Here is a 25,884-nt window from a genome sequence, read left to right on the forward strand (position 1 = left end):
GATAAAACAATAGTGACAAAGAAATAAAGAAAGAAAGGGGTGCGGTTGTGGGTGAGGAAAAATGAAAAAGTCTACGGCACCTAGTATTCCCAGGCGGTCACCCATCCAAGTACTGACTAGGCTCGACGCTGCTTGACTTCGGTGATCGGACGAGAACCGGTATATTCAACGTGATATGGTCGTAGACATTAGAAAGATGAAATTTAAGCTTTTTATACCCGCCCGCCCCGAGACTTATTTTGCAAAGTTGAATATTCAACTCTAGACCACCTATATGGTTACTTATCCCATTAAACTAAACAATGTACATTGTGTTATATGACTTGAGAAGCTATATGGTAGCATATACGCCCGGATATGATTGCCCCGATGACTGACGCACGCACGCACACTCACCGTACTGAGAGTCTGAAGCTAGCTACGTTCGTCCGACTTGTGAACAAACCTCTTAACATAGTGTTCGTACGCTGCTCATGGGAAGCCTAAAGTGGTCTAAAATTGCCTCAATCGACCTAATTTCTGCATCACATTTACTTCCCTTTGTGTACTCCGACATCCAAGCCACAAAAAACGAGAGATTTTGTTTGAGAACATATCAAGAAAGATGTTCTCCTGTTTCTTTTCGGCACTTTTCCTGAGGGAGAACACTCGTGCAGCGTGCATGCATGCGGAATGATATATAGCCCTAATGATACACTTGTCTCGAATTAAAGGGAGCTGGAGAAAAACTTGTGATTGCAATGACAGGACACAACAATAGTGGTATATCATGGCAAGTCAATGTCTTCAACGGTGGTGGTGGTGGGGGGGGGGGGGGTTTGGGAGGGGGAAAAACTTTTCATAACAATGACAGGATAAAACAATAGTGACAAAGAAATAAAGAAAGAAAGGGGTGCGGTTGTGGGTGAGGAAAAATGAAAAAGTCTACGGCACCTAGTATTCCCAGGCGGTCACCCATCCAAGTACTGACTAGGCTCGACGCTGCTTGACTTCGGTGATCGGACGAGAACCGGTATATTCAACGTGATATGGTCGTAGACATTAGAAAGATGAAATTTAAGCTTTTTATACCCGCCCGCCCCGAGACTTATTTTGCAAAGTTGAATATTCAACTCTAGACCACCTATATGGTTACTTATCCCATTAAACTAAACAATGTACATTGTGTTATATGACTTGAGAAGCTATATGGTAGCATATACGCCCGGATATGATTGCCCCGATGACTGACGCACGCACGCACACTCACCGTACTGAGAGTCTGAAGCTAGCTACGTTCGTCCGACTTGTGAACAAACCTCTTAACATAGTGTTCGTACGCTGCTCATGGGAAGCCTAAAGTGGTCTAAAATTGCCTCAATCGACCTAATTTCTGCATCACATTTACTTCCCTTTGTGTACTCCGACATCCAAGCCACAAAAAACGAGAGATTTTGTTTGAGAACATATCAAGAAAGATGTTCTCCTGTTTCTTTTCGGCACTTTTCCTGAGGGAGAACACTCGTGCAGCGTGCATGCATGCGGAATGATATATAGCCCTAATGATACACTTGTCTCGAATTAAAGGGAGCTGGAGAAAAACTTGTGATTGCAATGACAGGACACAACAATAGTGGTATATCATGGCAAGTCAATGTCTTCAACGGTGGTGGTGGTGGGGGGGGGGGGGTTTGGGAGGGGGAAAAACTTTTCATAACAATGACAGGATAAAACAATAGTGACAAAGAAATAAAGAAAGAAAGGGGTGCGGTTGTGGGTGAGGAAAAATGAAAAAGTCTACGGCACCTAGTATTCCCAGGCGGTCACCCATCCAAGTACTGACTAGGCTCGACGCTGCTTGACTTCGGTGATCGGACGAGAACCGGTATATTCAACGTGATATGGTCGTAGACATTAGAAAGATGAAATTTAAGCTTTTTATACCCGCCCGCCCCGAGACTTATTTTGCAAAGTTGAATATTCAACTCTAGACCACCTATATGGTTACTTATCCCATTAAACTAAACAATGTACATTGTGTTATATGACTTGAGAAGCTATATGGTAGCATATACGCCCGGATATGATTGCCCCGATGACTGACGCACGCACGCACACTCACCGTACTGAGAGTCTGAAGCTAGCTACGTTCGTCCGACTTGTGAACAAACCTCTTAACATAGTGTTCGTACGCTGCTCATGGGAAGCCTAAAGTGGTCTAAAATTGCCTCAATCGACCTAATTTCTGCATCACATTTACTTCCCTTTGTGTACTCCGACATCCAAGCCACAAAAAACGAGAGATTTTGTTTGAGAACATATCAAGAAAGATGTTCTCCTGTTTCTTTTCGGCACTTTTCCTGAGGGAGAACACTCGTGCAGCGTGCATGCATGCGGAATGATATATAGCCCTAATGATACACTTGTCTCGAATTAAAGGGAGCTGGAGAAAAACTTGTGATTGCAATGACAGGACACAACAATAGTGGTATATCATGGCAAGTCAATGTCTTCAACGGTGGTGGTGGTGGGGGGGGGGGGGGTTTGGGAGGGGGAAAAACTTTTCATAACAATGACAGGATAAAACAATAGTGACAAAGAAATAAAGAAAGAAAGGGGTGCGGTTGTGGGTGAGGAAAAATGAAAAAGTCTACGGCACCTAGTATTCCCAGGCGGTCACCCATCCAAGTACTGACTAGGCTCGACGCTGCTTGACTTCGGTGATCGGACGAGAACCGGTATATTCAACGTGATATGGTCGTAGACATTAGAAAGATGAAATTTAAGCTTTTTATACCCGCCCGCCCCGAGACTTATTTTGCAAAGTTGAATATTCAACTCTAGACCACCTATATGGTTACTTATCCCATTAAACTAAACAATGTACATTGTGTTATATGACTTGAGAAGCTATATGGTAGCATATACGCCCGGATATGATTGCCCCGATGACTGACGCACGCACGCACACTCACCGTACTGAGAGTCTGAAGCTAGCTACGTTCGTCCGACTTGTGAACAAACCTCTTAACATAGTGTTCGTACGCTGCTCATGGGAAGCCTAAAGTGGTCTAAAATTGCCTCAATCGACCTAATTTCTGCATCACATTTACTTCCCTTTGTGTACTCCGACATCCAAGCCACAAAAAACGAGAGATTTTGTTTGAGAACATATCAAGAAAGATGTTCTCCTGTTTCTTTTCGGCACTTTTCCTGAGGGAGAACACTCGTGCAGCGTGCATGCATGCGGAATGATATATAGCCCTAATGATACACTTGTCTCGAATTAAAGGGAGCTGGAGAAAAACTTGTGATTGCAATGACAGGACACAACAATAGTGGTATATCATGGCAAGTCAATGTCTTCAACGGTGGTGGTGGTGGGGGGGGGGGGGGGTTTGGGAGGGGGAAAAACTTTTCATAACAATGACAGGATAAAACAATAGTGACAAAGAAATAAAGAAAGAAAGGGGTGCGGTTGTGGGTGAGGAAAAATGAAAAAGTCTACGGCACCTAGTATTCCCAGGCGGTCACCCATCCAAGTACTGACTAGGCTCGACGCTGCTTGACTTCGGTGATCGGACGAGAACCGGTATATTCAACGTGATATGGTCGTAGACATTAGAAAGATGAAATTTAAGCTTTTTATACCCGCCCGCCCCGAGACTTATTTTGCAAAGTTGAATATTCAACTCTAGACCACCTATATGGTTACTTATCCCATTAAACTAAACAATGTACATTGTGTTATATGACTTGAGAAGCTATATGGTAGCATATACGCCCGGATATGATTGCCCCGATGACTGACGCACGCACGCACACTCACCGTACTGAGAGTCTGAAGCTAGCTACGTTCGTCCGACTTGTGAACAAACCTCTTAACATAGTGTTCGTACGCTGCTCATGGGAAGCCTAAAGTGGTCTAAAATTGCCTCAATCGACCTAATTTCTGCATCACATTTACTTCCCTTTGTGTACTCCGACATCCAAGCCACAAAAAACGAGAGATTTTGTTTGAGAACATATCAAGAAAGATGTTCTCCTGTTTCTTTTCGGCACTTTTCCTGAGGGAGAACACTCGTGCAGCGTGCATGCATGCGGAATGATATATAGCCCTAATGATACACTTGTCTCGAATTAAAGGGAGCTGGAGAAAAACTTGTGATTGCAATGACAGGACACAACAATAGTGGTATATCATGGCAAGTCAATGTCTTCAACGGTGGTGGTGGTGGGGGGGGGGGGGTTTGGGAGGGGGAAAAACTTTTCATAACAATGACAGGATAAAACAATAGTGACAAAGAAATAAAGAAAGAAAGGGGTGCGGTTGTGGGTGAGGAAAAATGAAAAAGTCTACGGCACCTAGTATTCCCAGGCGGTCACCCATCCAAGTACTGACTAGGCTCGACGCTGCTTGACTTCGGTGATCGGACGAGAACCGGTATATTCAACGTGATATGGTCGTAGACATTAGAAAGATGAAATTTAAGCTTTTTATACCCGCCCGCCCCGAGACTTATTTTGCAAAGTTGAATATTCAACTCTAGACCACCTATATGGTTACTTATCCCATTAAACTAAACAATGTACATTGTGTTATATGACTTGAGAAGCTATATGGTAGCATATACGCCCGGATATGATTGCCCCGATGACTGACGCACGCACGCACACTCACCGTACTGAGAGTCTGAAGCTAGCTACGTTCGTCCGACTTGTGAACAAACCTCTTAACATAGTGTTCGTACGCTGCTCATGGGAAGCCTAAAGTGGTCTAAAATTGCCTCAATCGACCTAATTTCTGCATCACATTTACTTCCCTTTGTGTACTCCGACATCCAAGCCACAAAAAACGAGAGATTTTGTTTGAGAACATATCAAGAAAGATGTTCTCCTGTTTCTTTTCGGCACTTTTCCTGAGGGAGAACACTCGTGCAGCGTGCATGCATGCGGAATGATATATAGCCCTAATGATACACTTGTCTCGAATTAAAGGGAGCTGGAGAAAAACTTGTGATTGCAATGACAGGACACAACAATAGTGGTATATCATGGCAAGTCAATGTCTTCAACGGTGGTGGTGGTGGGGGGGGGGGGTTTGGGAGGGGGAAAAACTTTTCATAACAATGACAGGATAAAACAATAGTGACAAAGAAATAAAGAAAGAAAGGGGTGCGGTTGTGGGTGAGGAAAAATGAAAAAGTCTACGGCACCTAGTATTCCCAGGCGGTCACCCATCCAAGTACTGACTAGGCTCGACGCTGCTTGACTTCGGTGATCGGACGAGAACCGGTATATTCAACGTGATATGGTCGTAGACATTAGAAAGATGAAATTTAAGCTTTTTATACCCGCCCGCCCCGAGACTTATTTTGCAAAGTTGAATATTCAACTCTAGACCACCTATATGGTTACTTATCCCATTAAACTAAACAATGTACATTGTGTTATATGACTTGAGAAGCTATATGGTAGCATATACGCCCGGATATGATTGCCCCGATGACTGACGCACGCACGCACACTCACCGTACTGAGAGTCTGAAGCTAGCTACGTTCGTCCGACTTGTGAACAAACCTCTTAACATAGTGTTCGTACGCTGCTCATGGGAAGCCTAAAGTGGTCTAAAATTGCCTCAATCGACCTAATTTCTGCATCACATTTACTTCCCTTTGTGTACTCCGACATCCAAGCCACAAAAAACGAGAGATTTTGTTTGAGAACATATCAAGAAAGATGTTCTCCTGTTTCTTTTCGGCACTTTTCCTGAGGGAGAACACTCGTGCAGCGTGCATGCATGCGGAATGATATATAGCCCTAATGATACACTTGTCTCGAATTAAAGGGAGCTGGAGAAAAACTTGTGATTGCAATGACAGGACACAACAATAGTGGTATATCATGGCAAGTCAATGTCTTCAACGGTGGTGGTGGTGGGGGGGGGGGGTTTGGGAGGGGGAAAAACTTTTCATAACAATGACAGGATAAAACAATAGTGACAAAGAAATAAAGAAAGAAAGGGGTGCGGTTGTGGGTGAGGAAAAATGAAAAAGTCTACGGCACCTAGTATTCCCAGGCGGTCACCCATCCAAGTACTGACTAGGCTCGACGCTGCTTGACTTCGGTGATCGGACGAGAACCGGTATATTCAACGTGATATGGTCGTAGACATTAGAAAGATGAAATTTAAGCTTTTTATACCCGCCCGCCCCGAGACTTATTTTGCAAAGTTGAATATTCAACTCTAGACCACCTATATGGTTACTTATCCCATTAAACTAAACAATGTACATTGTGTTATATGACTTGAGAAGCTATATGGTAGCATATACGCCCGGATATGATTGCCCCGATGACTGACGCACGCACGCACACTCACCGTACTGAGAGTCTGAAGCTAGCTACGTTCGTCCGACTTGTGAACAAACCTCTTAACATAGTGTTCGTACGCTGCTCATGGGAAGCCTAAAGTGGTCTAAAATTGCCTCAATCGACCTAATTTCTGCATCACATTTACTTCCCTTTGTGTACTCCGACATCCAAGCCACAAAAAACGAGAGATTTTGTTTGAGAACATATCAAGAAAGATGTTCTCCTGTTTCTTTTCGGCACTTTTCCTGAGGGAGAACACTCGTGCAGCGTGCATGCATGCGGAATGATATATAGCCCTAATGATACACTTGTCTCGAATTAAAGGGAGCTGGAGAAAAACTTGTGATTGCAATGACAGGACACAACAATAGTGGTATATCATGGCAAGTCAATGTCTTCAACGGTGGTGGTGGTGGGGGGGGGGGGGTTTGGGAGGGGGAAAAACTTTTCATAACAATGACAGGATAAAACAATAGTGACAAAGAAATAAAGAAAGAAAGGGGTGCGGTTGTGGGTGAGGAAAAATGAAAAAGTCTACGGCACCTAGTATTCCCAGGCGGTCACCCATCCAAGTACTGACTAGGCTCGACGCTGCTTGACTTCGGTGATCGGACGAGAACCGGTATATTCAACGTGATATGGTCGTAGACATTAGAAAGATGAAATTTAAGCTTTTTATACCCGCCCGCCCCGAGACTTATTTTGCAAAGTTGAATATTCAACTCTAGACCACCTATATGGTTACTTATCCCATTAAACTAAACAATGTACATTGTGTTATATGACTTGAGAAGCTATATGGTAGCATATACGCCCGGATATGATTGCCCCGATGACTGACGCACGCACGCACACTCACCGTACTGAGAGTCTGAAGCTAGCTACGTTCGTCCGACTTGTGAACAAACCTCTTAACATAGTGTTCGTACGCTGCTCATGGGAAGCCTAAAGTGGTCTAAAATTGCCTCAATCGACCTAATTTCTGCATCACATTTACTTCCCTTTGTGTACTCCGACATCCAAGCCACAAAAAACGAGAGATTTTGTTTGAGAACATATCAAGAAAGATGTTCTCCTGTTTCTTTTCGGCACTTTTCCTGAGGGAGAACACTCGTGCAGCGTGCATGCATGCGGAATGATATATAGCCCTAATGATACACTTGTCTCGAATTAAAGGGAGCTGGAGAAAAACTTGTGATTGCAATGACAGGACACAACAATAGTGGTATATCATGGCAAGTCAATGTCTTCAACGGTGGTGGTGGTGGGGGGGGGGGGGGTTTGGGAGGGGGAAAAACTTTTCATAACAATGACAGGATAAAACAATAGTGACAAAGAAATAAAGAAAGAAAGGGGTGCGGTTGTGGGTGAGGAAAAATGAAAAAGTCTACGGCACCTAGTATTCCCAGGCGGTCACCCATCCAAGTACTGACTAGGCTCGACGCTGCTTGACTTCGGTGATCGGACGAGAACCGGTATATTCAACGTGATATGGTCGTAGACATTAGAAAGATGAAATTTAAGCTTTTTATACCCGCCCGCCCCGAGACTTATTTTGCAAAGTTGAATATTCAACTCTAGACCACCTATATGGTTACTTATCCCATTAAACTAAACAATGTACATTGTGTTATATGACTTGAGAAGCTATATGGTAGCATATACGCCCGGATATGATTGCCCCGATGACTGACGCACGCACGCACACTCACCGTACTGAGAGTCTGAAGCTAGCTACGTTCGTCCGACTTGTGAACAAACCTCTTAACATAGTGTTCGTACGCTGCTCATGGGAAGCCTAAAGTGGTCTAAAATTGCCTCAATCGACCTAATTTCTGCATCACATTTACTTCCCTTTGTGTACTCCGACATCCAAGCCACAAAAAACGAGAGATTTTGTTTGAGAACATATCAAGAAAGATGTTCTCCTGTTTCTTTTCGGCACTTTTCCTGAGGGAGAACACTCGTGCAGCGTGCATGCATGCGGAATGATATATAGCCCTAATGATACACTTGTCTCGAATTAAAGGGAGCTGGAGAAAAACTTGTGATTGCAATGACAGGACACAACAATAGTGGTATATCATGGCAAGTCAATGTCTTCAACGGTGGTGGTGGTGGGGGGGGGGGGGTTTGGGAGGGGGAAAAACTTTTCATAACAATGACAGGATAAAACAATAGTGACAAAGAAATAAAGAAAGAAAGGGGTGCGGTTGTGGGTGAGGAAAAATGAAAAAGTCTACGGCACCTAGTATTCCCAGGCGGTCACCCATCCAAGTACTGACTAGGCTCGACGCTGCTTGACTTCGGTGATCGGACGAGAACCGGTATATTCAACGTGATATGGTCGTAGACATTAGAAAGATGAAATTTAAGCTTTTTATACCCGCCCGCCCCGAGACTTATTTTGCAAAGTTGAATATTCAACTCTAGACCACCTATATGGTTACTTATCCCATTAAACTAAACAATGTACATTGTGTTATATGACTTGAGAAGCTATATGGTAGCATATACGCCCGGATATGATTGCCCCGATGACTGACGCACGCACGCACACTCACCGTACTGAGAGTCTGAAGCTAGCTACGTTCGTCCGACTTGTGAACAAACCTCTTAACATAGTGTTCGTACGCTGCTCATGGGAAGCCTAAAGTGGTCTAAAATTGCCTCAATCGACCTAATTTCTGCATCACATTTACTTCCCTTTGTGTACTCCGACATCCAAGCCACAAAAAACGAGAGATTTTGTTTGAGAACATATCAAGAAAGATGTTCTCCTGTTTCTTTTCGGCACTTTTCCTGAGGGAGAACACTCGTGCAGCGTGCATGCATGCGGAATGATATATAGCCCTAATGATACACTTGTCTCGAATTAAAGGGAGCTGGAGAAAAACTTGTGATTGCAATGACAGGACACAACAATAGTGGTATATCATGGCAAGTCAATGTCTTCAACGGTGGTGGTGGTGGGGGGGGGGGGTTTGGGAGGGGGAAAAACTTTTCATAACAATGACAGGATAAAACAATAGTGACAAAGAAATAAAGAAAGAAAGGGGTGCGGTTGTGGGTGAGGAAAAATGAAAAAGTCTACGGCACCTAGTATTCCCAGGCGGTCACCCATCCAAGTACTGACTAGGCTCGACGCTGCTTGACTTCGGTGATCGGACGAGAACCGGTATATTCAACGTGATATGGTCGTAGACATTAGAAAGATGAAATTTAAGCTTTTTATACCCGCCCGCCCCGAGACTTATTTTGCAAAGTTGAATATTCAACTCTAGACCACCTATATGGTTACTTATCCCATTAAACTAAACAATGTACATTGTGTTATATGACTTGAGAAGCTATATGGTAGCATATACGCCCGGATATGATTGCCCCGATGACTGACGCACGCACGCACACTCACCGTACTGAGAGTCTGAAGCTAGCTACGTTCGTCCGACTTGTGAACAAACCTCTTAACATAGTGTTCGTACGCTGCTCATGGGAAGCCTAAAGTGGTCTAAAATTGCCTCAATCGACCTAATTTCTGCATCACATTTACTTCCCTTTGTGTACTCCGACATCCAAGCCACAAAAAACGAGAGATTTTGTTTGAGAACATATCAAGAAAGATGTTCTCCTGTTTCTTTTCGGCACTTTTCCTGAGGGAGAACACTCGTGCAGCGTGCATGCATGCGGAATGATATATAGCCCTAATGATACACTTGTCTCGAATTAAAGGGAGCTGGAGAAAAACTTGTGATTGCAATGACAGGACACAACAATAGTGGTATATCATGGCAAGTCAATGTCTTCAACGGTGGTGGTGGTGGGGGGGGGGGGTTTGGGAGGGGGAAAAACTTTTCATAACAATGACAGGATAAAACAATAGTGACAAAGAAATAAAGAAAGAAAGGGGTGCGGTTGTGGGTGAGGAAAAATGAAAAAGTCTACGGCACCTAGTATTCCCAGGCGGTCACCCATCCAAGTACTGACTAGGCTCGACGCTGCTTGACTTCGGTGATCGGACGAGAACCGGTATATTCAACGTGATATGGTCGTAGACATTAGAAAGATGAAATTTAAGCTTTTTATACCCGCCCGCCCCGAGACTTATTTTGCAAAGTTGAATATTCAACTCTAGACCACCTATATGGTTACTTATCCCATTAAACTAAACAATGTACATTGTGTTATATGACTTGAGAAGCTATATGGTAGCATATACGCCCGGATATGATTGCCCCGATGACTGACGCACGCACGCACACTCACCGTACTGAGAGTCTGAAGCTAGCTACGTTCGTCCGACTTGTGAACAAACCTCTTAACATAGTGTTCGTACGCTGCTCATGGGAAGCCTAAAGTGGTCTAAAATTGCCTCAATCGACCTAATTTCTGCATCACATTTACTTCCCTTTGTGTACTCCGACATCCAAGCCACAAAAAACGAGAGATTTTGTTTGAGAACATATCAAGAAAGATGTTCTCCTGTTTCTTTTCGGCACTTTTCCTGAGGGAGAACACTCGTGCAGCGTGCATGCATGCGGAATGATATATAGCCCTAATGATACACTTGTCTCGAATTAAAGGGAGCTGGAGAAAAACTTGTGATTGCAATGACAGGACACAACAATAGTGGTATATCATGGCAAGTCAATGTCTTCAACGGTGGTGGTGGTGGGGGGGGGGGGGTTTGGGAGGGGGAAAAACTTTTCATAACAATGACAGGATAAAACAATAGTGACAAAGAAATAAAGAAAGAAAGGGGTGCGGTTGTGGGTGAGGAAAAATGAAAAAGTCTACGGCACCTAGTATTCCCAGGCGGTCACCCATCCAAGTACTGACTAGGCTCGACGCTGCTTGACTTCGGTGATCGGACGAGAACCGGTATATTCAACGTGATATGGTCGTAGACATTAGAAAGATGAAATTTAAGCTTTTTATACCCGCCCGCCCCGAGACTTATTTTGCAAAGTTGAATATTCAACTCTAGACCACCTATATGGTTACTTATCCCATTAAACTAAACAATGTACATTGTGTTATATGACTTGAGAAGCTATATGGTAGCATATACGCCCGGATATGATTGCCCCGATGACTGACGCACGCACGCACACTCACCGTACTGAGAGTCTGAAGCTAGCTACGTTCGTCCGACTTGTGAACAAACCTCTTAACATAGTGTTCGTACGCTGCTCATGGGAAGCCTAAAGTGGTCTAAAATTGCCTCAATCGACCTAATTTCTGCATCACATTTACTTCCCTTTGTGTACTCCGACATCCAAGCCACAAAAAACGAGAGATTTTGTTTGAGAACATATCAAGAAAGATGTTCTCCTGTTTCTTTTCGGCACTTTTCCTGAGGGAGAACACTCGTGCAGCGTGCATGCATGCGGAATGATATATAGCCCTAATGATACACTTGTCTCGAATTAAAGGGAGCTGGAGAAAAACTTGTGATTGCAATGACAGGACACAACAATAGTGGTATATCATGGCAAGTCAATGTCTTCAACGGTGGTGGTGGTGGGGGGGGGGGTTTGGGAGGGGGAAAAACTTTTCATAACAATGACAGGATAAAACAATAGTGACAAAGAAATAAAGAAAGAAAGGGGTGCGGTTGTGGGTGAGGAAAAATGAAAAAGTCTACGGCACCTAGTATTCCCAGGCGGTCACCCATCCAAGTACTGACTAGGCTCGACGCTGCTTGACTTCGGTGATCGGACGAGAACCGGTATATTCAACGTGATATGGTCGTAGACATTAGAAAGATGAAATTTAAGCTTTTTATACCCGCCCGCCCCGAGACTTATTTTGCAAAGTTGAATATTCAACTCTAGACCACCTATATGGTTACTTATCCCATTAAACTAAACAATGTACATTGTGTTATATGACTTGAGAAGCTATATGGTAGCATATACGCCCGGATATGATTGCCCCGATGACTGACGCACGCACGCACACTCACCGTACTGAGAGTCTGAAGCTAGCTACGTTCGTCCGACTTGTGAACAAACCTCTTAACATAGTGTTCGTACGCTGCTCATGGGAAGCCTAAAGTGGTCTAAAATTGCCTCAATCGACCTAATTTCTGCATCACATTTACTTCCCTTTGTGTACTCCGACATCCAAGCCACAAAAAACGAGAGATTTTGTTTGAGAACATATCAAGAAAGATGTTCTCCTGTTTCTTTTCGGCACTTTTCCTGAGGGAGAACACTCGTGCAGCGTGCATGCATGCGGAATGATATATAGCCCTAATGATACACTTGTCTCGAATTAAAGGGAGCTGGAGAAAAACTTGTGATTGCAATGACAGGACACAACAATAGTGGTATATCATGGCAAGTCAATGTCTTCAACGGTGGTGGTGGTGGGGGGGGGGGGGGGTTTGGGAGGGGGAAAAACTTTTCATAACAATGACAGGATAAAACAATAGTGACAAAGAAATAAAGAAAGAAAGGGGTGCGGTTGTGGGTGAGGAAAAATGAAAAAGTCTACGGCACCTAGTATTCCCAGGCGGTCACCCATCCAAGTACTGACTAGGCTCGACGCTGCTTGACTTCGGTGATCGGACGAGAACCGGTATATTCAACGTGATATGGTCGTAGACATTAGAAAGATGAAATTTAAGCTTTTTATACCCGCCCGCCCCGAGACTTATTTTGCAAAGTTGAATATTCAACTCTAGACCACCTATATGGTTACTTATCCCATTAAACTAAACAATGTACATTGTGTTATATGACTTGAGAAGCTATATGGTAGCATATACGCCCGGATATGATTGCCCCGATGACTGACGCACGCACGCACACTCACCGTACTGAGAGTCTGAAGCTAGCTACGTTCGTCCGACTTGTGAACAAACCTCTTAACATAGTGTTCGTACGCTGCTCATGGGAAGCCTAAAGTGGTCTAAAATTGCCTCAATCGACCTAATTTCTGCATCACATTTACTTCCCTTTGTGTACTCCGACATCCAAGCCACAAAAAACGAGAGATTTTGTTTGAGAACATATCAAGAAAGATGTTCTCCTGTTTCTTTTCGGCACTTTTCCTGAGGGAGAACACTCGTGCAGCGTGCATGCATGCGGAATGATATATAGCCCTAATGATACACTTGTCTCGAATTAAAGGGAGCTGGAGAAAAACTTGTGATTGCAATGACAGGACACAACAATAGTGGTATATCATGGCAAGTCAATGTCTTCAACGGTGGTGGTGGTGGGGGGGGGGGGGTTTGGGAGGGGGAAAAACTTTTCATAACAATGACAGGATAAAACAATAGTGACAAAGAAATAAAGAAAGAAAGGGGTGCGGTTGTGGGTGAGGAAAAATGAAAAAGTCTACGGCACCTAGTATTCCCAGGCGGTCACCCATCCAAGTACTGACTAGGCTCGACGCTGCTTGACTTCGGTGATCGGACGAGAACCGGTATATTCAACGTGATATGGTCGTAGACATTAGAAAGATGAAATTTAAGCTTTTTATACCCGCCCGCCCCGAGACTTATTTTGCAAAGTTGAATATTCAACTCTAGACCACCTATATGGTTACTTATCCCATTAAACTAAACAATGTACATTGTGTTATATGACTTGAGAAGCTATATGGTAGCATATACGCCCGGATATGATTGCCCCGATGACTGACGCACGCACGCACACTCACCGTACTGAGAGTCTGAAGCTAGCTACGTTCGTCCGACTTGTGAACAAACCTCTTAACATAGTGTTCGTACGCTGCTCATGGGAAGCCTAAAGTGGTCTAAAATTGCCTCAATCGACCTAATTTCTGCATCACATTTACTTCCCTTTGTGTACTCCGACATCCAAGCCACAAAAAACGAGAGATTTTGTTTGAGAACATATCAAGAAAGATGTTCTCCTGTTTCTTTTCGGCACTTTTCCTGAGGGAGAACACTCGTGCAGCGTGCATGCATGCGGAATGATATATAGCCCTAATGATACACTTGTCTCGAATTAAAGGGAGCTGGAGAAAAACTTGTGATTGCAATGACAGGACACAACAATAGTGGTATATCATGGCAAGTCAATGTCTTCAACGGTGGTGGTGGTGGGGGGGGGGGGTTTGGGAGGGGGAAAAACTTTTCATAACAATGACAGGATAAAACAATAGTGACAAAGAAATAAAGAAAGAAAGGGGTGCGGTTGTGGGTGAGGAAAAATGAAAAAGTCTACGGCACCTAGTATTCCCAGGCGGTCACCCATCCAAGTACTGACTAGGCTCGACGCTGCTTGACTTCGGTGATCGGACGAGAACCGGTATATTCAACGTGATATGGTCGTAGACATTAGAAAGATGAAATTTAAGCTTTTTATACCCGCCCGCCCCGAGACTTATTTTGCAAAGTTGAATATTCAACTCTAGACCACCTATATGGTTACTTATCCCATTAAACTAAACAATGTACATTGTGTTATATGACTTGAGAAGCTATATGGTAGCATATACGCCCGGATATGATTGCCCCGATGACTGACGCACGCACGCACACTCACCGTACTGAGAGTCTGAAGCTAGCTACGTTCGTCCGACTTGTGAACAAACCTCTTAACATAGTGTTCGTACGCTGCTCATGGGAAGCCTAAAGTGGTCTAAAATTGCCTCAATCGACCTAATTTCTGCATCACATTTACTTCCCTTTGTGTACTCCGACATCCAAGCCACAAAAAACGAGAGATTTTGTTTGAGAACATATCAAGAAAGATGTTCTCCTGTTTCTTTTCGGCACTTTTCCTGAGGGAGAACACTCGTGCAGCGTGCATGCATGCGGAATGATATATAGCCCTAATGATACACTTGTCTCGAATTAAAGGGAGCTGGAGAAAAACTTGTGATTGCAATGACAGGACACAACAATAGTGGTATATCATGGCAAGTCAATGTCTTCAACGGTGGTGGTGGTGGGGGGGGGGGGGGGTTTGGGAGGGGGAAAAACTTTTCATAACAATGACAGGATAAAACAATAGTGACAAAGAAATAAAGAAAGAAAGGGGTGCGGTTGTGGGTGAGGAAAAATGAAAAAGTCTACGGCACCTAGTATTCCCAGGCGGTCACCCATCCAAGTACTGACTAGGCTCGACGCTGCTTGACTTCGGTGATCGGACGAGAACCGGTATATTCAACGTGATATGGTCGTAGACATTAGAAAGATGAAATTTAAGCTTTTTATACCCGCCCGCCCCGAGACTTATTTTGCAAAGTTGAATATTCAACTCTAGACCACCTATATGGTTACTTATCCCATTAAACTAAACAATGTACATTGTGTTATATGACTTGAGAAGCTATATGGTAGCATATACGCCCGGATATGATTGCCCCGATGACTGACGCACGCACGCACACTCACCGTACTGAGAGTCTGAAGCTAGCTACGTTCGTCCGACTTGTGAACAAACCTCTTAACATAGTGTTCGTACGCTGCTCATGGGAAGCCTAAAGTGGTCTAAAATTGCCTCAATCGACCTAATTTCTGCATCACATTTACTTCCCTTTGTGTACTCCGACATCCAAGCCACAAAAAACGAGAGATTTTGTTTGAGAACATATCAAGAAAGATGTTCTCCTGTTTCTTTTCGGCACTTTTCCTGAGGGAGAACACTCGTGCAGCGTGCATGCATGCGGAATGATATATAGCCCTAATGATACACTTGTCTCGAATTAAAGGGAGCTGGAGAAAAACTTGTGATTGCAATGACAGGACACAACAATAGTGGTATATCATGGCAAGTCAATGTCTTCAACGGTGGTGGTGGTGGGGGGGGGGGGTTTGGGAGGGGGAAAAACTTTTCATAACAATGACAGGATAAAACAATAGTGACAAAGAAATAAAGAAAGAAAGGGGTGCGGTTGTGGGTGAGGAAAAATGAAAAAGTCTACGGCACCTAGTATTCCCAGGCGGTCACCCATCCAAGTACTGACTAGGCTCGACGCTGCTTGACTTCGGTGATCGGACGAGAACCGGTATATTCAACGTGATATGGTCGTAGACATTAGAAAGATGAAATTTAAGCTTTTTATACCCGCCCGCCCCGAGACTTATTTTGCAAAGTTGAATATTCAACTCTAGACCACCTATATGGTTACTTATCCCATTAAACTAAACAATGTACATTGTGTTATATGACTTGAGAAGCTATATGGTAGCATATACGCCCGGATATGATTGCCCCGATGACTGACGCACGCACGCACACTCACCGTACTGAGAGTCTGAAGCTAGCTACGTTCGTCCGACTTGTGAACAAACCTCTTAACATAGTGTTCGTACGCTGCTCATGGGAAGCCTAAAGTGGTCTAAAATTGCCTCAATCGACCTAATTTCTGCATCACATTTACTTCCCTTTGTGTACTCCGACATCCAAGCCACAAAAAACGAGAGATTTTGTTTGAGAACATATCAAGAAAGATGTTCTCCTGTTTCTTTTCGGCACTTTTCCTGAGGGAGAACACTCGTGCAGCGTGCATGCATGCGGAATGATATATAGCCCTAATGATACACTTGTCTCGAATTAAAGGGAGCTGGAGAAAAACTTGTGATTGCAATGACAGGACACAACAATAGTGGTATATCATGGCAAGTCAATGTCTTCAACGGTGGTGGTGGTGGGGGGGGGGGTTTGGGAGGGGGAAAAACTTTTCATAACAATGACAGGATAAAACAATAGTGACAAAGAAATAAAGAAAGAAAGGGGTGCGGTTGTGGGTGAGGAAAAATGAAAAAGTCTACGGCACCTAGTATTCCCAGGCGGTCACCCATCCAAGTACTGACTAGGCTCGACGCTGCTTGACTTCGGTGATCGGACGAGAACCGGTATATTCAACGTGATATGGTCGTAGACATTAGAAAGATGAAATTTAAGCTTTTTATACCCGCCCGCCCCGAGACTTATTTTGCAAAGTTGAATATTCAACTCTAGACCACCTATATGGTTACTTATCCCATTAAACTAAACAATGTACATTGTGTTATATGACTTGAGAAGCTATATGGTAGCATATACGCCCGGATATGATTGCCCCGATGACTGACGCACGCACGCACACTCACCGTACTGAGAGTCTGAAGCTAGCTACGTTCGTCCGACTTGTGAACAAACCTCTTAAAGGAATTGTCTGGTGGAAGATTTTGATACATTGTCCTTGTAGTTATTATTTTTCTCTTTCTAACCATGTAAAAATTGTCCCCATTCGACGTTTTCTTCTTGTAGAAATCTGGTTTTCAAATTCACCAGTTTCTCACCAAAAGTACCGTTTGTTCGAACGCTTCAATATGGTGATTGACGTAGTGCTTGCAGATAGGCAAAACAGGCGACTTGAAGTTAGCACTCCCAATTCCGCAGCAAATTAACTCACGTGTAAGCACATTGAATTGCCTCATATATATAACGTACATACTGGCGAACGTATATACTACGATGCTCAGTTGGTGTATAGCGTTACACATAGTACACTCACACTCAAACCACAGTTCATTAACTGTTCGTCGAAATCGCTGAAATAAATTTCACGGATCAAATTAACAGTAAAAGGAAACTTATAAAGTATTCGTTAAACCGAAAGATGAAACTTGGCGGGATCGATGTCATCGCAGAACTGTCCGATTGTAACGCTAGAGTAGCCTATACACGCGAACATTCTTCGCGCTGGAGCTGGATACCGCGATGTATAAACAACGAAGAGCCTGCTGTTAAAACTTATCTTGTGTTACACAAAGACCACGAAACCACCGATCTACTACATATATTGCGGCTTAAGGAGTTTTTTAAATTATATCTAATTTATAAGAAATTTCACCGGAAATTATTGAAGAAATTGATCGATTCGTTGTCAGAGCAGAATATAGCACTGAGAAGCTTAGGCTTCGCAGAACTGTCCGATTGTGAACGTTTGAGTATAGCCTACATGCGAACATTTTTCGCGTTGGAGCTGGATAGCGCGATGTATAGCCTGAACAACTCAGAGTCTGCTGTTAAAATTTACCTTGTGTTACACAAAGACCACGGAACCACCGCTCAAGTACATGGCGGCTTAAGGAGTTTTTGAAAACATATCTAATTTTTAAGAAATTTCACCGGAAATTAAGGAAGAAATTTATCTGTATACAAACGCTGTTTTTGTTGTGATTACCGTATAGGTACTGTGCGGAGGGTGGGTTATGACGCAATCTGCTATGGCAGAGCTGACGTCACGTATTGTACTGTTCAAATCATTTTTGAAATGTCTATCCATAACGATTAAAAAATCGTTTCTCTGTCAAACGCAACATTAGCGTTCTCATACTTTGACAACATGTTTGGAAAATTATTTACTATTTTTTAAGGTAACTTCTTTGGGCCACCAGACAATCCTTTTAACATAGTGTTCGTACGCTGCTCATGGGAAGCCTAAAGTGGTCTAAAATTGCCTCAATCGACCTAATTTCTGCATCACATTTACTTCCCTTTGTGTACTCCGACATCCAAGCCACAAAAAACGAGAGATTTTGTTTGAGAACATATCAAGAAAGATGTTCTCCTGTTTCTTTTCGGCACTTTTCCTGAGGGAGAACACTCGTGCAGCGTGCATGCATGCGGAATGATATATAGCCCTAATGATACACTTGTCTCGAATTAAAGGGAGCTGGAGAAAAACTTGTGATTGCAATGACAGGACACAACAATAGTGGTATATCATGGCAAGTCAATGTCTTCAACGGTGGTGGTGGTGGGGGGGGGGGGTTTGGGAGGGGGAAAAACTTTTCATAACAATGACAGGATAAAACAATAGTGACAAAGAAATAAAGAAAGAAAGGGGTGCGGTTGTGGGTGAGGAAAAATGAAAAAGTCTACGGCACCTAGTATTCCCAGGCGGTCACCCATCCAAGTACTGACTAGGCTCGACGCTGCTTGACTTCGGTGATCGGACGAGAACCGGTATATTCAACGTGATATGGTCGTAGACATTAGAAAGATGAAATTTAAGCTTTTTATACCCGCCCGCCCCGAGACTTATTTTGCAAAGTTGAATATTCAACTCTAGACCACCTATATGGTTACTTATCCCATTAAACTAAACAATGTACATTGTGTTATATGACTTGAGAAGCTATATGGTAGCATATACGCCCGGATATGATTGCCCCGATGACTGACGCACGCACGCACACTCACCGTACTGAGAGTCTGAAGCTAGCTACGTTCGTCCGACTTGTGAACAAACCTCTTAACATAGTGTTCGTACGCTGCTCATGGGAAGCCTAAAGTGGTCTAAAATTGCCTCAATCGACCTAATTTCTGCATCACATTTACTTCCCTTTGTGTACTCCGACATCCAAGCCACAAAAAACGAGAGATTTTGTTTGAGAACATATCAAGAAAGATGTTCTCCTGTTTCTTTTCGGCACTTTTCCTGAGGGAGAACACTCGTGCAGCGTGCATGCATGCGGAATGATATATAGCCCTAATGATACACTTGTCTCGAATTAAAGGGAGCTGGAGAAAAACTTGTGATTGCAATGACAGGACACAACAATAGTGGTATATCATGGCAAGTCAATGTCTTCAACGGTGGTGGTGGTGGGGGGGGGGGGTTTGGGAGGGGGAAAAACTTTTCATAACAATGACAGGATAAAACAATAGTGACAAAGAAATAAAGAAAGAAAGGGGTGCGGTTGTGGGTGAGGAAAAATGAAAAAGTCTACGGCACCTAGTATTCCCAGGCGGTCACCCATCCAAGTACTGACTAGGCTCGACGCTGCTTGACTTCGGTGATCGGACGAGAACCGGTATATTCAACGTGATATGGTCGTAGACATTAGAAAGATGAAATTTAAGCTTTTTATACCCGCCCGCCCCGAGACTTATTTTGCAAAGTTGAATATTCAACTCTAGACCACCTATATGGTTACTTATCCCATTAAACTAAACAATGTACATTGTGTTATATGACTTGAGAAGCTATATGGTAGCATATACGCCCGGATATGATTGCCCCGATGACTGACGCACGCACGCACACTCACCGTACTGAGAGTCTGAAGCTAGCTACGTTCGTCCGACTTGTGAACAAACCTCTTAACATAGTGTTCGTACGCTGCTCATGGGAAGCCTAAAGTGGTCTAAAATTGCCTCAATCGACCTAATTTCTGCATCACATTTACTTCCCTTTGTGTACTCCGACATCCAAGCCACAAAAAACGAGAGATTTTGTTTGAGAACATATCAAGAAAGATGTTCTCCTGTTTCTTTTCGGCACTTTTCCTGAGGGAGAACACTCGTGCAGCGTGCATGCATGCGGAATGATATATAGCCCTAATGATACACTTGTCTCGAATTAAAGGGAGCTGGAGAAAAACTTGTGATTGCAATGACAGGACACAACAATAGTGGTATATCATGGCAAGTCAATGTCTTCAACGGTGGTGGTGGTGGGGGGGGGGGGGTTTGGGAGGGGGAAAAACTTTTCATAACAATGACAGGATAAAACAATAGTGACAAAGAAATAAAGAAAGAAAGGGGTGCGGTTGTGGGTGAGGAAAAATGAAAAAGTCTACGGCACCTAGTATTCCCAGGCGGTCACCCATCCAAGTACTGACTAGGCTCGACGCTGCTTGACTTCGGTGATCGGACGAGAACCGGTATATTCAACGTGATATGGTCGTAGACATTAGAAAGATGAAATTTAAGCTTTTTATACCCGCCCGCCCCGAGACTTATTTTGCAAAGTTGAATATTCAACTCTAGACCACCTATATGGTTACTTATCCCATTAAACTAAACAATGTACATTGTGTTATATGACTTGAGAAGCTATATGGTAGCATATACGCCCGGATATGATTGCCCCGATGACTGACGCACGCACGCACACTCACCGTACTGAGAGTCTGAAGCTAGCTACGTTCGTCCGACTTGTGAACAAACCTCTTAACATAGTGTTCGTACGCTGCTCATGGGAAGCCTAAAGTGGTCTAAAATTGCCTCAATCGACCTAATTTCTGCATCACATTTACTTCCCTTTGTGTACTCCGACATCCAAGCCACAAAAAACGAGAGATTTTGTTTGAGAACATATCAAGAAAGATGTTCTCCTGTTTCTTTTCGGCACTTTTCCTGAGGGAGAACACTCGTGCAGCGTGCATGCATGCGGAATGATATATAGCCCTAATGATACACTTGTCTCGAATTAAAGGGAGCTGGAGAAAAACTTGTGATTGCAATGACAGGACACAACAATAGTGGTATATCATGGCAAGTCAATGTCTTCAACGGTGGTGGTGGTGGGGGGGGGGGTTTGGGAGGGGGAAAAACTTTTCATAACAATGACAGGATAAAACAATAGTGACAAAGAAATAAAGAAAGAAAGGGGTGCGGTTGTGGGTGAGGAAAAATGAAAAAGTCTACGGCACCTAGTATTCCCAGGCGGTCACCCATCCAAGTACTGACTAGGCTCGACGCTGCTTGACTTCGGTGATCGGACGAGAACCGGTATATTCAACGTGATATGGTCGTAGACATTAGAAAGATGAAATTTAAGCTTTTTATACCCGCCCGCCCCGAGACTTATTTTGCAAAGTTGAATATTCAACTCTAGACCACCTATATGGTTACTTATCCCATTAAACTAAACAATGTACATTGTGTTATATGACTTGAGAAGCTATATGGTAGCATATACGCCCGGATATGATTGCCCCGATGACTGACGCACGCACGCACACTCACCGTACTGAGAGTCTGAAGCTAGCTACGTTCGTCCGACTTGTGAACAAACCTCTTAACATAGTGTTCGTACGCTGCTCATGGGAAGCCTAAAGTGGTCTAAAATTGCCTCAATCGACCTAATTTCTGCATCACATTTACTTCCCTTTGTGTACTCCGACATCCAAGCCACAAAAAACGAGAGATTTTGTTTGAGAACATATCAAGAAAGATGTTCTCCTGTTTCTTTTCGGCACTTTTCCTGAGGGAGAACACTCGTGCAGCGTGCATGCATGCGGAATGATATATAGCCCTAATGATACACTTGTCTCGAATTAAAGGGAGCTGGAGAAAAACTTGTGATTGCAATGACAGGACACAACAATAGTGGTATATCATGGCAAGTCAATGTCTTCAACGGTGGTGGTGGTGGGGGGGGGGGGGTTTGGGAGGGGGAAAAACTTTTCATAACAATGACAGGATAAAACAATAGTGACAAAGAAATAAAGAAAGAAAGGGGTGCGGTTGTGGGTGAGGAAAAATGAAAAAGTCTACGGCACCTAGTATTCCCAGGCGGTCACCCATCCAAGTACTGACTAGGCTCGACGCTGCTTGACTTCGGTGATCGGACGAGAACCGGTATATTCAACGTGATATGGTCGTAGACATTAGAAAGATGAAATTTAAGCTTTTTATACCCGCCCGCCCCGAGACTTATTTTGCAAAGTTGAATATTCAACTCTAGACCACCTATATGGTTACTTATCCCATTAAACTAAACAATGTACATTGTGTTATATGACTTGAGAAGCTATATGGTAGCATATACGCCCGGATATGATTGCCCCGATGACTGACGCACGCACGCACACTCACCGTACTGAGAGTCTGAAGCTAGCTACGTTCGTCCGACTTGTGAACAAACCTCTTAACATAGTGTTCGTACGCTGCTCATGGGAAGCCTAAAGTGGTCTAAAATTGCCTCAATCGACCTAATTTCTGCATCACATTTACTTCCCTTTGTGTACTCCGACATCCAAGCCACAAAAAACGAGAGATTTTGTTTGAGAACATATCAAGAAAGATGTTCTCCTGTTTCTTTTCGGCACTTTTCCTGAGGGAGAACACTCGTGCAGCGTGCATGCATGCGGAATGATATATAGCCCTAATGATACACTTGTCTCGAATTAAAGGGAGCTGGAGAAAAACTTGTGATTGCAATGACAGGACACAACAATAGTGGTATATCATGGCAAGTCAATGTCTTCAACGGTGGTGGTGGTGGGGGGGGGGGGTTTGGGAGGGGGAAAAACTTTTCATAACAATGACAGGATAAAACAATAGTGACAAAGAAATAAAGAAAGAAAGGGGTGCGGTTGTGGGTGAGGAAAAATGAAAAAGTCTACGGCACCTAGTATTCCCAGGCGGTCACCCATCCAAGTACTGACTAGGCTCGACGCTGCTTGACTTCGGTGATCGGACGAGAACCGGTTTTTTTTTTTTTTTTTTTTTTTTTTTTATTGACGGAAGAACCCACTGGTTCTCCGATTGAATTTACAGATATTAACATGGTTACAAAAAATAAAGAAAGAGAATATATATAAAACTATAACAATAATACAGCACTATCAATACAATCATGTACAACAATAAAGGAGTAATCCTAGAATGAGGAAGGCAAGAGAAAATTAACTATCAAACTTGTACTCGTAGGAGCCATCTTCAAGAGGCTTGAGAATGACGTCACCTTGAGTAAACAACTCCCAAAATGTAGAAATTTCTTTTTTCTTTACAAAATAGTGGAATAAGAAATCGATTTTCTTTCTTAGTGAATTATGAAAGAAGTGTTGAATATTAATGTGTTTTTCCCCGTTCAGGAGGCTAACACGAGTGGTCCAAACAACTTTTTTGAAAGTGTTTAGAATAAAATCAATCGAAATTGTCTCATGCCTCCTATGATTGAGTTCCATACCTAAGAGAGTTATTTGCCTCCATTTATCATTGTTGTTGATTTTACAGATTTTCTGAAGCTTCTTGATAATATCTCTCCAGAGAAGATTTACGGTTTTGCAATCGACAAAAAGATGCAAGACAGTTTCATTATGGTTCTTACATAAAGTACATAAAGGAGAGTCAACTAGCTTAAAAAGATACAACTTATCGTTACAGAATAAAATATTATGAAGAAGACGGAAATCGAGGTCACTATCGTGAAAAGCTTTTAGACCTTTGTAGACATTGGTCCACCTATGTTCAAAAGAGATATCGTTAAAAACGTGTTTCCAGTGGATTTCGCCTTTTGGAATTGTAGAGACGGCCTCCCTTAGGAGATCAGTTGCATTCCTGACACTAACGGTGGACGCATCTAGCGTGGTATCACCACAAGAGAGAGTGAGTGAAAGTGACTCATTGTCATTTTGACTTACAATTTTATCGCCCGAATAGATTTGTTCAAGCCAATCTTTTGGGAAAGCCTTCAAAATAGATGTGACGTAATCATGTACGTCATCAATATTAAGTTTACAATTTGGGTTGGCCATAGTAATGGCTTCATGGATACCCTCCGCGGGAAGCCGTCTTGGGATCATTTCATACGAGAACCGGTATATTCAACGTGATATGGTCGTAGACATTAGAAAGATGAAATTTAAGCTTTTTATACCCGCCCGCCCCGAGACTTATTTTGCAAAGTTGAATATTCAACTCTAGACCACCTATATGGTTACTTATCCCATTAAACTAAACAATGTACATTGTGTTATATGACTTGAGAAGCTATATGGTAGCATATACGCCCGGATATGATTGCCCCGATGACTGACGCACGCACGCACACTCACCGTACTGAGAGTCTGAAGCTAGCTACGTTCGTCCGACTTGTGAACAAACCTCTTAACATAGTGTTCGTACGCTGCTCATGGGAAGCCTAAAGTGGTCTAAAATTGCCTCAATCGACCTAATTTCTGCATCACATTTACTTCCCTTTGTGTACTCCGACATCCAAGCCACAAAAAACGAGAGATTTTGTTTGAGAACATATCAAGAAAGATGTTCTCCTGTTTCTTTTCGGCACTTTTCCTGAGGGAGAACACTCGTGCAGCGTGCATGCATGCGGAATGATATATAGCCCTAATGATACACTTGTCTCGAATTAAAGGGAGCTGGAGAAAAACTTGTGATTGCAATGACAGGACACAACAATAGTGGTATATCATGGCAAGTCAATGTCTTCAACGGTGGTGGTGGTGGGGGGGAGGGGGTTTGGGAGGGGGAAAAACTTTTCATAACAATGACAGGATAAAACAATAGTGACAAAGAAATAAAGAAAGAAAGGGGTGCGGTTGTGGGTGAGGAAAAATGAAAAAGTCTACGGCACCTAGTATTCCCAGGCGGTCACCCATCCAAGTACTGACTAGGCTCGACGCTGCTTGACTTCGGTGATCGGACGAGAACCGGTATATTCAACGTGATATGGTCGTAGACATTAGAAAGATGAAATTTAAGCTTTTTATACCCGCCCGCCCCGAGACTTATTTTGCAAAGTTGAATATTCAACTCTAGACCACCTATATGGTTACTTATCCCATTAAACTAAACAATGTACATTGTGTTATATGACTTGAGAAGCTATATGGTAGCATATACGCCCGGATATGATTGCCCCGATGACTGACGCACGCACGCACACTCACCGTACTGAGAGTCTGAAGCTAGCTACGTTCGTCCGACTTGTGAACAAACCTCTTAACATAGTGTTCGTACGCTGCTCATGGGAAGCCTAAAGTGGTCTAAAATTGCCTCAATCGACCTAATTTCTGC

The 25,884-nt window shown here is 43.2% G+C and overlaps 27 non-coding genes across 27 annotated transcripts; all 27 read right to left on the reverse strand.

Annotated features, from left to right (window-relative positions):
- Window positions 1-68: 68 nt before the first annotated feature.
- Window positions 69-187, reverse strand: LOC139972243 (5S ribosomal RNA). Its single transcript, XR_011794678.1, has one exon. It is a non-coding gene; the product is annotated as a 5S ribosomal RNA (ribosomal RNA).
- Window positions 188-921: 734 nt separating this feature from the next.
- LOC139972244 (5S ribosomal RNA) lies at window positions 922-1,040 on the reverse strand. The gene has a single exon (XR_011794679.1). It is a non-coding gene; the product is annotated as a 5S ribosomal RNA (ribosomal RNA).
- A 733-nt stretch (window positions 1,041-1,773) lies between these two features.
- On the reverse strand, window positions 1,774-1,892 carry LOC139972245 (5S ribosomal RNA). Its single transcript, XR_011794680.1, has one exon. It is a non-coding gene; the product is annotated as a 5S ribosomal RNA (ribosomal RNA).
- Window positions 1,893-2,626: 734 nt separating this feature from the next.
- On the reverse strand, window positions 2,627-2,745 carry LOC139972247 (5S ribosomal RNA). Its single transcript, XR_011794682.1, has one exon. It is a non-coding gene; the product is annotated as a 5S ribosomal RNA (ribosomal RNA).
- Window positions 2,746-3,480: 735 nt separating this feature from the next.
- LOC139972248 (5S ribosomal RNA) lies at window positions 3,481-3,599 on the reverse strand. The gene has a single exon (XR_011794683.1). It is a non-coding gene; the product is annotated as a 5S ribosomal RNA (ribosomal RNA).
- Window positions 3,600-4,332: 733 nt separating this feature from the next.
- LOC139972249 (5S ribosomal RNA) lies at window positions 4,333-4,451 on the reverse strand. The gene has a single exon (XR_011794684.1). It is a non-coding gene; the product is annotated as a 5S ribosomal RNA (ribosomal RNA).
- A 732-nt stretch (window positions 4,452-5,183) lies between these two features.
- On the reverse strand, window positions 5,184-5,302 carry LOC139972250 (5S ribosomal RNA). Its single transcript, XR_011794685.1, has one exon. It is a non-coding gene; the product is annotated as a 5S ribosomal RNA (ribosomal RNA).
- A 732-nt stretch (window positions 5,303-6,034) lies between these two features.
- On the reverse strand, window positions 6,035-6,153 carry LOC139972251 (5S ribosomal RNA). Its single transcript, XR_011794686.1, has one exon. It is a non-coding gene; the product is annotated as a 5S ribosomal RNA (ribosomal RNA).
- Window positions 6,154-6,886: 733 nt separating this feature from the next.
- LOC139972252 (5S ribosomal RNA) lies at window positions 6,887-7,005 on the reverse strand. Its single transcript, XR_011794687.1, has one exon. It is a non-coding gene; the product is annotated as a 5S ribosomal RNA (ribosomal RNA).
- Window positions 7,006-7,739: 734 nt separating this feature from the next.
- LOC139972253 (5S ribosomal RNA) lies at window positions 7,740-7,858 on the reverse strand. Its single transcript, XR_011794688.1, has one exon. It is a non-coding gene; the product is annotated as a 5S ribosomal RNA (ribosomal RNA).
- Window positions 7,859-8,591: 733 nt separating this feature from the next.
- On the reverse strand, window positions 8,592-8,710 carry LOC139972254 (5S ribosomal RNA). The gene has a single exon (XR_011794689.1). It is a non-coding gene; the product is annotated as a 5S ribosomal RNA (ribosomal RNA).
- A 732-nt stretch (window positions 8,711-9,442) lies between these two features.
- LOC139972255 (5S ribosomal RNA) lies at window positions 9,443-9,561 on the reverse strand. Its single transcript, XR_011794690.1, has one exon. It is a non-coding gene; the product is annotated as a 5S ribosomal RNA (ribosomal RNA).
- Window positions 9,562-10,293: 732 nt separating this feature from the next.
- LOC139972256 (5S ribosomal RNA) lies at window positions 10,294-10,412 on the reverse strand. The gene has a single exon (XR_011794691.1). It is a non-coding gene; the product is annotated as a 5S ribosomal RNA (ribosomal RNA).
- Window positions 10,413-11,145: 733 nt separating this feature from the next.
- On the reverse strand, window positions 11,146-11,264 carry LOC139972258 (5S ribosomal RNA). The gene has a single exon (XR_011794693.1). It is a non-coding gene; the product is annotated as a 5S ribosomal RNA (ribosomal RNA).
- A 731-nt stretch (window positions 11,265-11,995) lies between these two features.
- On the reverse strand, window positions 11,996-12,114 carry LOC139972259 (5S ribosomal RNA). Its single transcript, XR_011794694.1, has one exon. It is a non-coding gene; the product is annotated as a 5S ribosomal RNA (ribosomal RNA).
- A 735-nt stretch (window positions 12,115-12,849) lies between these two features.
- On the reverse strand, window positions 12,850-12,968 carry LOC139972260 (5S ribosomal RNA). Its single transcript, XR_011794695.1, has one exon. It is a non-coding gene; the product is annotated as a 5S ribosomal RNA (ribosomal RNA).
- Window positions 12,969-13,701: 733 nt separating this feature from the next.
- On the reverse strand, window positions 13,702-13,820 carry LOC139972261 (5S ribosomal RNA). The gene has a single exon (XR_011794696.1). It is a non-coding gene; the product is annotated as a 5S ribosomal RNA (ribosomal RNA).
- Window positions 13,821-14,552: 732 nt separating this feature from the next.
- On the reverse strand, window positions 14,553-14,671 carry LOC139972263 (5S ribosomal RNA). Its single transcript, XR_011794697.1, has one exon. It is a non-coding gene; the product is annotated as a 5S ribosomal RNA (ribosomal RNA).
- Window positions 14,672-15,406: 735 nt separating this feature from the next.
- On the reverse strand, window positions 15,407-15,525 carry LOC139972264 (5S ribosomal RNA). Its single transcript, XR_011794698.1, has one exon. It is a non-coding gene; the product is annotated as a 5S ribosomal RNA (ribosomal RNA).
- Window positions 15,526-16,257: 732 nt separating this feature from the next.
- Window positions 16,258-16,376, reverse strand: LOC139972265 (5S ribosomal RNA). Its single transcript, XR_011794699.1, has one exon. It is a non-coding gene; the product is annotated as a 5S ribosomal RNA (ribosomal RNA).
- A 731-nt stretch (window positions 16,377-17,107) lies between these two features.
- Window positions 17,108-17,226, reverse strand: LOC139972266 (5S ribosomal RNA). The gene has a single exon (XR_011794700.1). It is a non-coding gene; the product is annotated as a 5S ribosomal RNA (ribosomal RNA).
- A 1,982-nt stretch (window positions 17,227-19,208) lies between these two features.
- Window positions 19,209-19,327, reverse strand: LOC139972267 (5S ribosomal RNA). The gene has a single exon (XR_011794701.1). It is a non-coding gene; the product is annotated as a 5S ribosomal RNA (ribosomal RNA).
- Window positions 19,328-20,059: 732 nt separating this feature from the next.
- Window positions 20,060-20,178, reverse strand: LOC139972268 (5S ribosomal RNA). The gene has a single exon (XR_011794702.1). It is a non-coding gene; the product is annotated as a 5S ribosomal RNA (ribosomal RNA).
- Window positions 20,179-20,911: 733 nt separating this feature from the next.
- On the reverse strand, window positions 20,912-21,030 carry LOC139972270 (5S ribosomal RNA). The gene has a single exon (XR_011794704.1). It is a non-coding gene; the product is annotated as a 5S ribosomal RNA (ribosomal RNA).
- A 731-nt stretch (window positions 21,031-21,761) lies between these two features.
- Window positions 21,762-21,880, reverse strand: LOC139972271 (5S ribosomal RNA). Its single transcript, XR_011794705.1, has one exon. It is a non-coding gene; the product is annotated as a 5S ribosomal RNA (ribosomal RNA).
- Window positions 21,881-22,613: 733 nt separating this feature from the next.
- LOC139972272 (5S ribosomal RNA) lies at window positions 22,614-22,732 on the reverse strand. The gene has a single exon (XR_011794706.1). It is a non-coding gene; the product is annotated as a 5S ribosomal RNA (ribosomal RNA).
- A 2,697-nt stretch (window positions 22,733-25,429) lies between these two features.
- Window positions 25,430-25,548, reverse strand: LOC139972273 (5S ribosomal RNA). Its single transcript, XR_011794707.1, has one exon. It is a non-coding gene; the product is annotated as a 5S ribosomal RNA (ribosomal RNA).
- Between the last annotated feature and the right edge of the window lie 336 nt (window positions 25,549-25,884).

This window comes from Apostichopus japonicus, chromosome 8, assembly GCF_037975245.1.
Source record: "Apostichopus japonicus isolate 1M-3 chromosome 8, ASM3797524v1, whole genome shotgun sequence".
Classification (NCBI taxonomy): domain Eukaryota; kingdom Metazoa; phylum Echinodermata; class Holothuroidea; order Aspidochirotida; family Stichopodidae; genus Apostichopus; species Apostichopus japonicus.